Below are 14377 nucleotides of genomic sequence, written 5' to 3'. Positions count from 1 at the left end.
TCACCTATTGCAACCGTAAGATTTGATGCAAAAGTGAATAATGGAGTTCAAGAGATGGATGATTATGGAGGAGACAAAATGTTTAAGGACTAAACGAGGGAAGATCAGTGTTTAACTTCCGCTCAATGTCAGGAGAAAATGGGAGAGTTTAAGACACACTCTCTTTTGAATTATTGTCGAATTAGACTCTCTCTCTTTCTCTTCACGAGGAAAGCAACCACCATACCTGAAGGAGTGTCTCCATTGTTCACCCCGGACACTAAGGCTGGGCAATGTTGGGTTTTCAACACTGTAGTGTTTGCCAGCCAAACATTGCAGTTTGGTGATATACCATGATGCTGCACTGGCCCCAGCCAGCGAGATGCCAGGAGAAACTGCTGCAGCTCTCAGGATGGAAGCTGAGGTGCTTTCACCCCAGCGCCTCGCATGCTGTGGCCAAGACAGCTGGCCCCAGCCGGCTGCTCAGCTAGGGGGCAGAAAGGCTCCTGCCCCCAGTGGAACCAGCCCCAATTCCCCTTCCGCTCACACTGGAGCAGCAAGGGCTCCTTGGCCACGCTCCCTCTGCCTTGGCTGGTGTGGGGGGGGCACTTTAACAGAGCCCCCATCCTGCTGCTGGCTCATGTGGGTCAGGGGCTCCACAAAACTGCTTGGCTGAGGTGAGGGCAGCAGTGCGCTCCTCAGCAAGCAGTTTGAAGAAGCTGTATTGGCACTTCACCAATTCAGCTTTATTCTCTCTCTGCCAGGGCAGAGAGCGATGGCGGTTTCACCAGCAGTATATCCCCCTCCGACGAGAGCTTTCTGGCCATCCTGCAGCCCTACAGCACACACACACACACACCCCACTGCAAAACACACAGGGGCAGCAGCCTCAGCCCCACTGGCCCACCGCTCTTTGCAATGGGGCTGCAAAAGAAAGGTCAGCAAGCAAGGGCTGCAAAGGAGCTCTGCTTTCAACCTCCCCTTCCTCTGCTACTGGACTATGGAGCACAAGGCCCGCCCTGACCTAACCTCTGGCCCCACGTCTGCGTGGCAAGAGACCCTCTGCTTTCTATGGCATAAGAAGCCCAATGGCATGCAGAATGAGGCCAGCTGAAATGAAAGGGCTTTGGCAGGATGAACCCTGCATGGGGTTGAGCTGCGAGTCTCAGCAGAGCCGTTGGATCTTACCCAAGAGCAGGTCCCCCACCCCTGCAATGCTGGAAAGGGGGGGCAGCATCCTGCCTGCACCCCCACCCTCCCAAGTCAGACAGATGTGCCTGCCAGGTTTGGCCTGCACTTGCCCTGCCCACATCCCCCCAAAGCCTTTCCTCTTGGCTTCTGGCTCATGCTCAACCAGCCGCCAGCAACGGCCTGCAGCTCCCTTTGAGGCTGTGCAAGGATCACATTTCCTGGGGCCGCCTGACTTTGTCCCTGTTAAGCTACATCCAAAATACACAAACCAGGAAATCCAGGACGCCCCATCATTTCAGGTATTGGCACTATTACAGTGGGTGTCTCCGGTTATATGGACTCTGTTCTGAAACCATATGCCATCAGTGCTCCCAGCTATGTACGTGACACCACAGATTTTCTGAGGAAAATACAATCTTTAAATAATCTTCCCAACAATACTATACTAGCTACTATGGATGTGGAATCTCTGTATACCAACATCCCACACAACGATGGTTTACAAGCTATAAGGAACACCATCTCAGATAAAACCACAGCGGACTTTGCCACCAAACTCTGCCAATTTGTCCTTACCCACAACAACTTCAAATTCGGTGATGACCTGTTCCTTCAGATCAGCGGCACAGCAATGGGCACCCGCATGGCCCCACAGTATGCCAACATCTTCATGGCAGATTTAGAACAACGTTTCCTAAACTCCTACCCACTCAAACCTCTCTTGTACCTGCGATACATTGACAATATTTTTATCATCTGGACACATGGTCAACAGACCCTGGACACCTTCCACCAGAAATTCAATGATTTTCACCCCACAATCAGCCTAACAATGAATCAATCTATGCAAGAAATACATTTTTTGGACACTACTATAAAAATACAGGATGGGCGCATAGACACCACCTTATACCGTAAACCAACTGACCGACAAACATATCTACATGCCTCTAGCTACCATCCCAAACATACCAAACAGTCCATTGTATATAGCCAGGCACTACGTTACAGCCGTATCTGTTCCAATTCTACAGACAGAGACTCTCACCTAAGAGATCTACAGCAAACCTTTTTAGAACTAAAATACCCAGCAGATGAAGTTAGACAACAGATCAACAGAGCCAGACAGATACCCAGAGAGAACTTGCTGCAAGACAGACCCAAAAAAGAAAATAACAGAACACCTCTAGTCATCACATACAGCTCCCAAGTTAAAACAGTACAACGCATCATCAGAGATCTACAACCTCTCCTGGACAATGATAGTTCTCTTTCTCAAGCTCTGGGAGGAAGACCTTTCATTGCCTACAGACAGCCACCCAATCTTAAACAACTCCTAACCCACAATAATACTACAACCAGACGTAACACGGACACTGGCACCAGAGCCTGCAATAAACCCAGATGCCAACTTTGCTGCCACATACACCCGGACAACACCATTACTGGCCTCAACAACATCACACATACCATCTCGGGACTATTTAATTGCTCATCGTCTAACATTGTATTTGCCATCAAATGCCAACAGTGTCCTTCAGCTCTCTATATTGGACAAACAGGCCAAACCTTACGCCAAAGAATAAACGGACATAAATCGGACATCAAGAATCACAAGACAGAGAAACCAATAGGAGAACACTTCAATCTCCCAGGACATTCTATACAAGATCTCAAAGTAGCTGTTTTACTACAAAGGAATTTCAGAAATAGACTGGAAAGAGAAGCTGCTGAATTGCAACTCATTACCAAACTTAAAACTATGGAGAGACCTGGTCTGAACAAAGACATTGGATTCTTATCTCATTATACATGACAAAGCCATTTTTCACCTTCTCACCCCTTGCTTTTTCCTGTAAGACCTATTGCAGTCGTTAAGAGTCGTCAACAGGCTCATCACAGCTATCTGCCAATCACCCATTCCCACCACCCTTCTGAGTAATACCCCTCCCCACCTTCTCACTATATAGAAGGATCTGGCAACTTCTGTTTCAGTGTATCTGAAGAAGTGTGCATGCACACGAAAGCTCATACCAAGAACTAACTTAGTTGGTCTTTAAGGTGCTACTGGAAGGAATTTTTTTTTTTTTTATCCAATTGGAAGACAGTCTGAGTTTTCCCAGATGTCTGCCTTCCCATGCACATGCAAATCCTTTGCTCCATCACCTCCCACGTCACAAAAAGCCTCTTGGCGCAACACTGAGTGCTGTGCGCATGTATAGGTAAGAACCTGAGAAGAGCCCTGTGGCTGGATCAAGCCCAGAGGGGCTCATCTAGTCCAGCACCCTGTGCTCTCCGGGTCCAAGCAGATGCCTGCATGAAACATCCTGACAAAAAAAAGGGAAAAAGCCACAAGGAAGCTGCTTCGTCCCAACGACTGTGACGCTTCTGAGTTCCCACCAGGGACTCCAGCCAGGACCCCCAGACAACCATGAGAGATGGGCACAGGGAGGGCACCCCTGGCCAGTGTAGCCTCACCATTCCCTGCCCTGCAATACTCTGAGGAAGCTGCCTTACACGGAGCTAGGCCACAGCGGTCCATCGCCTGCACTGACTGGCAGTGTCAGGGATGTTGCCAGGGACTGAATTTGAGTGCTGAGCCTTCTGCCAAAACACGGGTGCTCCAACACTGGCAGGTTTGCAACTCCACATCAAGAAAGGTAAAAGCTGTCTGGAGCTGTGGCAGCTTCCTTTGAGGAACTCAGATCTGAATAGACAGAAGTGAATGTAAAGCACCAGGAGAATGGCGCTCAGGGAGACAGACAAGCCATCAAAGCAGCTTTTAACTTAGGCTCAAGACTTTAATTCTTCCTGAATGTAACATCAAACGATCACAATTTTCTCCAGGCAGTTTCTATCCATACCTCCAGCACCAAGCTTCCTTTCAATGCCAAGGCTACACGTGGATGCCAACCAACATCCACTTTTTTGTGCCTGAGGCCTGCTTCTTAGCTGAAGAAACAGCAGTGGCTCCCTGGTCAGAGCTTCGAGTCAGCCTTGACTTCTGTGCTGCTTCTCCTGCAGGCTCTGAGGCTGAGGAAGGCTAGTTGCTCTTTTATGGGATCTTTTATATCTGAAGAGAGCTGCAACTCTTTCAGGACAAAACAGACTGAATCATAGAATTATAGAGTTGGAAAAGACCCCAAGGGCCATGTAGTCCAACCTCCTACAATGCAGGAATCTCAGCTAAAGCCCCCATGACAGAAGGCCATCCAACCTCTGCTTAAAAACCTCCAGGGAAGGAGAGTCCACCACCGTCCAAAGGAGTCTATTCCACTGCCAAACGGTTCTAACTGTCAGAAAGTTCTTCCTGATGTTTAGTTGGAATCGCCTTTCATGTAACTTGAATCCATCAGAGCAGGAGAAAACAAGCTTGCTCTATCTTCCACGTGACAGCCCTTTAGATGTCTGAATATGGCTATCGTCTTCCCTCTCAGCTTTCCAGGATAAACATACTCAAACAGAACAGGGTTGTCTGATTTCTACACAGGCATACTAGTAAGATCCTATTTGGATCTGACCATATATTGAGCTAGACTTTTCAGAAGGGAAAAGCAACTTGCCAGCAGCCTACCAGAGCTGGCAGCATTAGGGAGTTTTGTTTCTGAGAGTGCTAGTGGCTCCAGGCAGAAGTGCAGCTGACCAGAAGATCTGACAAGGCCTTGAAACTGTGAATGTCACAGCTGCTTGCCAAAACCCCTCTCTGCAGAAAGAAGCCATGTTCAAAAGCACACACACCCCTTCCTCCTCAAGTCCTGTTTGGGAGCTTTCCTGGGAACCTTCCTAGTCAATGCCAGAAGCAGACCAAGAGGGACTTCTGGCCTCATCCCAAAGGCACTTCTCGTGGACCCCACGCCAGGCTCCTCCTTCACACACTTCTGAGGGTCCTTTGTACCAAATATGGACATCCCTGCCTGCTCCTTGTTAGTGCCCACAAGCCAAACGATAAAGAAAAGCCAGCAACAGCTCCTACCTCTTGTGCAAATCTTGTTTCAAAAGCGAGACCTTCGCCACAGACAGAGGTACATCTGGCTTCTTGGTTCAACAGAGGTCTCCACTTCGAGAACACCTTCCATTGATCTCAGTTTACCTTTAGTTGCTCTTTTTGCCTGAGGAATAAAAGAAGGAAATGAAAACGTCATTAATACTGAAAAGCACAAACAAAGCAGAAGGCATCCGGGTGTAAGAAACCGCACCAGATATCGAGAGGGCCAGGGTGGGTGGCTAAGTGGACAAGGGTGCCCTTTCCCACAAGCCCAGCCTGATCCTGCACTGTATGTTTTTACTCAGAGCCAAGTCTCAGCAAAGGATTGAGGGAGCCTTTCCTTACAGCCCCCTTCAGTTTGCAGACTCAGCTGTGAAAAGAGAAGAACACACATTTGTTTTCCTGACGCCGCTCAAAAGAAAGATCTAGGTTGTCAAGGAAACCCAAAGGCCACTTCCCCTCGTTCCAAAAATCCTCACACCACCAGAATACAAGCACAGTGCATTCAGCAAGGGCTGCTGCTCCATGAAAGAGGCAAAAGGGAATCCAGGAAATGTCCCCAAAATCCCTCTTTGGGATTACTGCGTGAGGCCAAGCCTGGCTACAACCGAATCCATCTCTCCCTTCCGCTATTTCGGAGCAGACCTCGACCGGGTTTTCCTTTGAGCAGTCCAGAGAGCTGGGGAAGGAAGCCTGGAATTAAGGCCCTGCTTCTTCAGTGGGGGGGAAGAGCAGCAAACACAGTGTAACAGATGCAATAAGAAATGCCCCCAAAGGCCAGATTCTGAGTCTGAGTGATACACCAGCCCACCAGGGACGGGAGCCCCAGCAAAAGGTGGGAAAAGGAAACCTTCCCCAGGCTTGGAAGGACTCTGAACCCGAACCGAAGAATGCCTGAAGCTGGAGTCAGAGAAAAGGCACCACCTCGCAAATCAAACATGCTGAACCCCAGGGACCCATCCGAAGCCGGACTTACCCGCCTGTGCCCCATAACCACATCAAACTCAAACCAGCCTGGGGCCTTTAATGGAGGCCCTTCAGGAGAGGTGATTCTCCACAAGGCCACCGACTTCTTCTCAGCACTGGGTGCTATTTCCAGGCAATGAAGACAAAGCAAAGGGGGCCGAAGTAACATCTGGTGACCTGGGGGCACAGACCTGGAGATGCTGAACAGGGAACAGTTTCAACACACTGCCAAAACACCACACTCTGGGACTACCAACACAATATGAGGTGGCCTGTAACCTTCGCTTCCTCTTCTTCCTTCCCAAAGAACAAGAATTTCAATCCCTTCACATACTCTGGCGTGCGCGCGCGCACATAAACACTAGTGTCACTTCCAATGGCACGCCCCAAACCGCCAAAGGCCAGTGGGGCAAAGGCTGGCCAGCCTCCTTGTCCCTTCCTGACCTGAGCTCAGGGAGAGAGCTGGGCTCTGCCTGCCCCCAGCCAGCTCCACCAAAGGCCCATTCCCAAGAGGCAGCCGGCCGTGGACATCCAGCCAAGTCTCCATACACCAGCCAAGGAAAGCTTGTCATGACCTGGGAGGGAAATGGGGCCAATCCAGCAGCCATTGCAGTGTGGGGAGTCCCCCCTCCCACAACTTCCCAACCGGGGCGGCAACAATGTCTCTCCTGGCTTCTCGGCCTGCCGGCTGCTCAGAAGAACATATTGACCGGAGCCCAGCTGGATCCAGAATGGAAGGCTGCCAACCTCAGGATCCCTCCAACCCCCAGGACGCTGTGCTGCTTGCTTGCGAGGAGACAAGAAGCCTGCATCTGCAGGCAGGCAGGCAGATTTGAATTTTCCTTCATGCACCCCCTTGCTTTTCCCTTTTGCTCTCTCAAGCCTTATTCGCAACGAACTACAGTGGTACCTCAAGTTACAAACGCCCCAGGTTACAAACACCCCAGGTTACAAACTCTGCTAACCTGGAAGAGTTACCTCGAGTTGAGAACTTTGCCCCAGGATGAGAATGCAAATCGTGCTCCGGCGGCGCAGCGGCAGTAAGAGGCCCCATTAGCGAAAGCACACCTCTAGTTAAGAACAGTTTCAGGTTAAGAACAGACCTCTGGAATGAATTAAGTTCGTAACTCGAGGTACCTCAGGTTAAGAACTTAATTCGTTCCAGAGGTCCTTTCTTAACCTGAAACTGTTCTTAACCTGAGGTACTACTTTTGCTAAAGGGGTCTCCCACCACCGCCGCACAATTTCTATTCTCATCCTGAAGCAAAGTTCTTAACCCAAGGTACTATTTCTGGGTTAGTGGAGTCTGTAACCTGAAGCGTCTGTAACCCGAGGTACCACTGTACCAGCCTAAGGACTGGTCAAGGTCCTCAAGGTCAGAAGGAAAGCGAGGGCTGGGGTCAGGAGCCTCTTGCTCGGAGGTGGGGGCCACTTCTGTCCCCAGGAAGGGAGGGGAGGGGTGGGACTTCCTCTCAAGGGAAACTTGGACATGACCCAGAACGGCATCTCAATGGCTCACCTCACAGCACTGAAATGCAGGAATATGACCTCCCCCGTCAGCTGCATGGCAGCCCCACCAACACTTTCCAAGTCCTTGGTCACAGCCGTAGGCTGTGAGCAGAACTAGTGAGTAGAAGAAATGTGTAAAATTCACAAAAATAAACTAGAGATTAGGAGCCCTGTATAGCATTTGTATAGCATCTGCATTACCTGATGCTATCATGCACCAAAACAATCAGATGCCATTAAAACGGGGGGGGGGGGGGCTGTGACCACACACTTAAGATGCAAAAACATGACACCAGTGTTCGAAATTAACTGGGCGCCAGTCGGCTTTTGCAACTCTGAAGCAGCACCTAGAGGCCAAGTTGAGATTTGCAGTCGTGTGATTTGCTACTGATAGGACTGACTGTTCCCTTTCAGGATGCGCAGAGGAGGGAAACATTTTTCCATTTTTGTACGATTTCCAGAAGTAAGCAAACAGCTCTTTTGCAAGGGGAGGGGAGCCAGAGCTGGTTTTCAACCCTCCCCTTTGTTTGCAAGCAAAGAAACCAACTGTAAAGTTAATGGATTAATGGATTGCTTCTCTCTTGGGGGGGGAGCAGGGGGGCTGGCTAATTACTAAAAGGCTTATAATGGTGATTTTGCTTCTCGAAAGTGAAACAGCTCTAGCAGTAAAGCAGTGCCTCTTTTCTTGCTTTGCCTTTCATTTCTTCGCAAAATAATTATTTTTGCTGGCTGGTTTGGTAGAATAAAGGTTTGTCTCCTTTATTTGGATTCTGCTACATCATTTTTTTTCTAGGAATGCAGATTGAGCATGGGGGTGGGAGAGCAGACTGGAAATTATGACAAAAAAAGAGAGTTTTTTGCATGGTGGGGGGTTCTCTTCCTGTTTAGCTACCCATTCTGAAGTTTGGTTTTGTATATCTAATGGCACGTTTAGTATGGAGGGAGGAGTGTAAGTAGAATAAATATTCTTATCTCTTGCAATAGATAAGAAAACCTAGGGCTGCCACACATCCAAGCAATAATGCCTTCAAAAATGGCTGGGCAGAATTTCAGAAAAGCGGCTAAAATGTCTGGGGAAACTTGGTGTATAGCAGCCCGTATCAGTAGGGGGCTTTTTAAAAAAAAAAAACCTAAAAAACAAAAACTCAACAACTTTTGTGTCCTGATCTTCACTTTTTGAAATATGGCAACCCTAAGAAAGCCATTCTGGTCTCGTTCTTGGTGACAGTGAGTGAGATTTTCTGGGTGTTGCTTGCTTTTTGAACCCAAGTCTGCAGCATGAGACAAAGTGTTTTCTAGCTGTTCCTGGAGATGAGTTAGCAAAGTTTGCTGATGACACCAAGTTGTTCAGGGTGGTTTTTAACCAAAAGAGGCTGTGAAGCACTCCAAAAGGATCTCTCCAAACTGGGTGAATGAGCCTTAAAATGATACATCGGATGCAGTGTTAACAAGCGTAAGGGGATGCATACATGCAGCAGCAAAATATCCTAGCGTTACATAGATGCTCCTGAGGTCTGAGCTGGTGGTGGACCAAGAAGGGCCTTGGGCTTTGCTTCCCCCGTGGGCCCAGGCAGTGGCAGAAGGGAATCCTCAGAGGTTCCTTTTCAGTTGGGGGCAGTATCAGAAACTGGGGCAGAAAAGTGCCATTTGGCGATCTCTTACAGTGGTACCTCAGGGTTAAGTACTTAATTCGTTCCGGAGGTCCATACCTGAAACTGTTCTTTTTTTTCTTTTTTAAAAAAGATATTTATTGAGTTTTTCCACCTTTATACATTAAAAAATCCAAAAGGAAAAAACAAAAAAGTTAAAAACACATAAAGTTTACAATCCTTATTTTCAATAACATATTTCCCTGACTTCCCCACACCTCCCCTTCTTATATTCCAATTCAAATTGTTAATTCAACAAGTTCTTGTCCCCAATTTTTGACCTTTTTATATTTAATTCATTTTAATAAAAAAAACCAATTTTAACTTATAAACATCAATATTTAAACCTCAGTGCTCATTCTTAAAACTTTTTTCTAAAGTCGACCCAAATTCCCTTCCACGAATTCCCCAATTTTCATACTAATAACAAAACAAAATTAAAAAAAACAGATTATTATTCTGCACCCTTTGGATTCCCAAACCCCACCCCCCCTTTCCCGGTTTCAATCCCCAACAAATGACCATCAGTCTTAGTCTACTATCAGCCTGGAGACCTCACGTCCGAGGCTCTTAATTCTCTCTCAATTCCTCTCTGCCGGTTTTTTTGGTAGTCCTTAATATTAAACACCAGATCTCGGAGAAGCTCTGTCCCGATAGGGTCCATATTTCTTCCAGCCAGACCTCCATACTTAAAAGTGGAGCCCGAATCTTGTTTCTTACTCCTTTTAAGTCCAAATGTCCCAAAAGCTCCAACTTTCACCTTAATCAAATTTGTAATCCATAGGTCTTCAGATCTCCACATAAGGAGATCTCTCCATTCTTCAATCTCCAATTCAAAACAGATTTTCATCATCCAGTACTTATTTTCCTTTGTAGCCATCATGTCAGGCCTCTGGCTCTCCTTTGTCATCTGCAACATTATATCTCCTCCTTCCTTTTCCTCAGAAACAACATATATCTCTTTCTCCACACTCTCAAATCTTTCAAGTTTCTCTTCTTGTCCAGCTGCATGGACTTCATGAGTCAAGTCCTTATCAAATTCAATGGATTTGTTTACTGTTAAGTCCAGAGTTGCAACATTTGTAGCCAAAACATCAATTTGGCCTTGTAACTTTCCCAAGAGAAGAAACACTCTGTCCAATTTAGCTTGAATTTTTCCTCCTTCAGCCATTCTTGTAATGTCCCAAAATCCCCTCTAGAGGGATTTTGGTTACTTTATCTTCCTTCCAGTTCAAATCCAAAAATCAAGTTAGTTTGTATCAGTTCTTCCTTGTTTTCAACAAAATATAACCAAATTGTAGCAAATATATCCAGCAGAGATAGCAGAAACAAAGTTTTCTTTTTCCTTCTTGACAGCTAATTTGACAGCTGTCAAACTCTTCTATATCTCCTCAACAGGCTCTCTCGCGGATCACTCCCGGGTCCGGGGGGGTGGCACTTCAGCTCTCAAAATTAGCTCTTATCCTCCAGTGAAATTACTTATACCGCCAAATCATGAAATTAATGTCTTTTACGCAATAAAGAAGAAGAAATTCTCTCGACCTTAGTTAGCTAGTCCTTGCTTTAGATTATTTATAAGACGGGGAGACGGACTTCCTGTTTGCGCCTTCCCCGATCGTGCCTAATTCAAAAAAAATATTTTCTTTACAAATCCAATTTCCGTATTACTCACGGGTTACTTTTACAGTCCAATTGTTCACAAGAAGAAGTCAGCGCTCTCCGACCATGGCATGCGGCTTCACTCCGCAGGAGAAGCAGTCGACTCTCAGCACCGCGCCGCTCACCCCGTCCCCCGTTCCGAAGCCTTTAAAAAGGCTCCTTCGCGGGTTGGGGGGGCGCAAATGGTGCCCGCCGAGTCACCAAGTTCACAGGCTTCAGCGCCTGTGATTTCTGAGGGTCCCCGTGTCGCCGCAGCGGCAAAACCCGGATCCTGCGGAGCAGATGCCCTTCGGAGCTCGGAGGGAATCCGCCATTAGCCGATGGCGCTAACCCGGAAGTCCCGAAACCAGAGGCCTTTCTCTTGGGTATGGTCAGCCAGTTGGTGTCAAAAAAAGGATAGAACTTTCTTTATGTATGCTACAACAGCAGCAAGAATACTTATTGCAAAGTACTGGAAGACGCAAGATTTAACCACTTTGGAAGAATGGCAGATGAAGATGATTGACTGCATGGGATTGGCAGAAATGACTGGCAGAATCCGTGACCAGGGAGAAGAGTTGGCGGAAGAAGATTGGAAGAAATTCAAGGACTATCTACAGAAATATTGTAAAATTAATGAATGTTGAATGATGTCGGAAGGGGTTTTTAGCTGTAATGCTTTGAGATAAGGATTTGCTGAATAAATAATTTGAATTGGAATACAAGAAGGGGAGGTATGAGGAGGTCGGGGAAATATGTCATTGAAAACTAAGTATTGTGAATTTTATGTGTTTTTAAACTTTTTTGCTTTTTTCTTTTTGTTTGTATAAAAATTGGAAACTTTAATAAATATCTTTTAAAAAAAAAGGAAGCAACTGCTTCTGAGCTGCTGCAAAACTGCATTCCTGCTTGATGGTTGACCACGGTGAGAACAGGGTGCTGGACTAGATGGGCTCCCTTTGGTCTGACCCAGAATGTAGTAACATTGAAAGAGCCTGCTGGATCAGGCCAGTGGCCCATCTAGTTCAGCATCCTGTTCTCACAGTGGCCAAGCAGAGCCCCCTTTTGGAAAACCTGCAAGTAGGTCGCAAGCATAAGAGCCTGATACCGTCCACCAGCCACCATGGCTAGCAGACATTAAGAGCCGCCTCCTCCTCCTCCATGAATTAGCCTAATTCTCTTTCAAAGCCCTCTAGGTCACTGGCCATCATTGCCTCCTGTGGGAGTGAGTTCCAGAGTTTTAACTATGTGCTGCCTGATTAATCATTTTATCTTTTGATTATCTATTTACTTATTAATTTTTATACCACCTTTCATGTGAATATTACAGGGTGGTTCACAACATAAAAATAGAAAGCGGGAACACAAAATACATCACAAAACAAAAACAGACCAACAACCACCCCCTCACAAACCAATTTAAAAGGACATAGAATGTTAATCAGCCAAAGGCCTGGTTGAAGAGGAACATTTTTACCTGGCACCTAAAGATATTGTAATGAAGGCACCAAGTGAGCCTCTCTGAGGGGAGCATGTCCAGACTCTTCCAATTATTTAGCTTTATTGGATGTCCAGGATTATAGAATCAAAGAGTTGGTAGGAACCAAGAGGATCATCTAGTCTATCCCCCTGCAATGCAGGAATCTTCCGCCTGATGTGGGGCTCAAACCCATGATGCTGCGGTTCAGAGTCTCATACTCTGAGCTATTGCTCCATTCTAGTGTTGAGAGGACAAAACTCTCCTCTATCCACTTTCTCCACATCATGCTTGGGTTCATGAACTTCCACAGCCTCTTACATCTGTAGGGCTAGTCCTAGGTTTAGCAGGGCTACCTCTGCTGAAGGTGAGCCTTCTCACAGGTGCCTACATCCCAAGACGTCCAGGGCTTGGTCCACCCAGCACAGCCCCCTTGGCAGCCAAAGCAGGTGCTGTGTCCCTGAGGTGCCAGGCAGCCCTCACACCAGCAGAATCCGGCACTGGCCACATCAAACCAAGCACCCTGACCACCTCCCACGGGTGCCCTATGAACAGAGCCCAAGGGTATATTGGGAGGTGAGCAGTACCCGGGGGGGGGGGGATCTAGGGGAAAACAACCAGTTCAGTCGCACTGGGCATGGAGTTTCTGGGGCGCTGGATTTTGGGACCACTGGAACTGGAGACTGGCAGAGCATGCAGAACCATGGCTCCGCTGCCCTGGTTCAGGAACAGCTCCGGCTGGCAAAGTGGCCATAGCTTTGGCGTGGGGGAGAGAGATGCTCTTAGTCACAGAAGCCGCTTGGAGCTCAAAGGGCAAAGGTGGGTTGAGGAACAACTGCCCTCCCAGGCCATGCAGCTGCCCCTTTGAAGGTAAGCAGGGCCTCATCCAGAGCAGGCCAGGGACCAAGTTCAATGGGCAGGGGAAGCCCTCCCTCACCCCTCCATCTTCCGGGCATCCTGCTTCCTGGCCCCTGGCTGCCTCCAAGCCCCGATCCTGCACTGACACACCTCCACCTGCTTCCTATAGGAAGCGGGGATGCAGTCGTCGTCTTCTTCTTTTTTTAAGATTCTTTATTACAGAACAATTTACACAGAACATAAACACAACGAAAAACAACATAAACAAACCACAGGCACTAACACCACCTCATTTGACATTCCCTTTAACTTCTGACTCACTTCACTGTGCCTTTTATACCTCACCAGTCTACACGCACTGCATTTTTATTATTCTTTTCAATTAGAAATCAGGAAAAAAATGATTTATAATTTCCTTCAACTTCAAGATTCAACGCAAGTCTGCCAGGAGATTTGTGTTACTGTTGTTGTTTGGTCTTTTAAGATATCCTCTGAACATTGTCCTATTCTTCTCCCTGGGGGCGCAGCCTGGCTCGCGGCAGCCCCACACCCAGGAGAAGCAGGCCGGGGCCCGGGAGGTCCCTCTCCGGAGGGGGCCCTGCAGGTGGGAGCCCCCGGTGCAGCTGGCAGGGCCCGGCCCTGTCCCCGGAGGCTGGACACCCCACCGCCACCAGCCCAACCCGGGGCGCAGAGGGGCCGCCGCCGCCGCCGGCTCCGCGGGGCTCGGGAGGCGGAGCTCTTCCCCGGGACGCGCCCCCGGAGAGCCGCTCGGTGGCGCCTCCAGGCCCAGGCGCAGTCTACCTGAGGGGGGAGGCGGTGGCGGAGGAGGCCGCTCTCCCTGGAGGCCTTACCTGGGGCGGAGGTGGCGGGTGTCCCGGGCGCCTCCTGGGCCGGCCGGCCTCCCTCTCTCTGCCTCGGCCGGGACGGGCTTCTCCGCGGCCTCCCCTCAGCTCCAAAATGGCGGCGCCGAGAGAGAGCGCGGGAGGGGGAGGGGCCGGCCGCGCCTGCGCACAACCGCCCAGGCCGGCCCCAGGAGGCGAGGACCCGGCCGGCCTCGGGGGGGGGGGGGCGGAAGGCGGGAGAAAACGGGTCCGGCCGCCTCCCCCTCCTCCCGGGCACGAGGGC

At 48.7% G+C, this 14377-nt stretch overlaps 1 protein-coding gene across 4 annotated transcripts in view; it reads right to left on the bottom strand.

Moving 5' to 3' along the window:
• Positions 1 to 14272, bottom strand: part of PPP6R2 (protein phosphatase 6 regulatory subunit 2) — a 48077-nt gene extending 33805 nt beyond the window's left edge. Inside the window, exons 1-3 of one of the 4 annotated variants that reach the window (XM_053406478.1) lie at positions 14104 to 14271; positions 7641 to 7744; positions 5144 to 5279 (exon numbers count right to left, since the gene is read on the bottom strand). The gene's annotated coding sequence lies outside the window, so the exon portion shown is untranslated. Of the gene's footprint in view, positions 1 to 5143; positions 5280 to 7640; positions 7745 to 14103 lie in introns of all 4 variants that reach the window. The other 3 variants (XM_053406477.1, XM_053406480.1, XM_053406479.1) reach the window with 3 other exon arrangements.
• Positions 14273 to 14377: the final 105 nt, after the last annotated feature.

Source organism: Podarcis raffonei, chromosome 10 (genome assembly GCF_027172205.1).
Source record: "Podarcis raffonei isolate rPodRaf1 chromosome 10, rPodRaf1.pri, whole genome shotgun sequence".
Classification (NCBI taxonomy): domain Eukaryota; kingdom Metazoa; phylum Chordata; class Lepidosauria; order Squamata; family Lacertidae; genus Podarcis; species Podarcis raffonei.
This window is presented reverse-complemented; position numbering and strand designations above follow the sequence as displayed.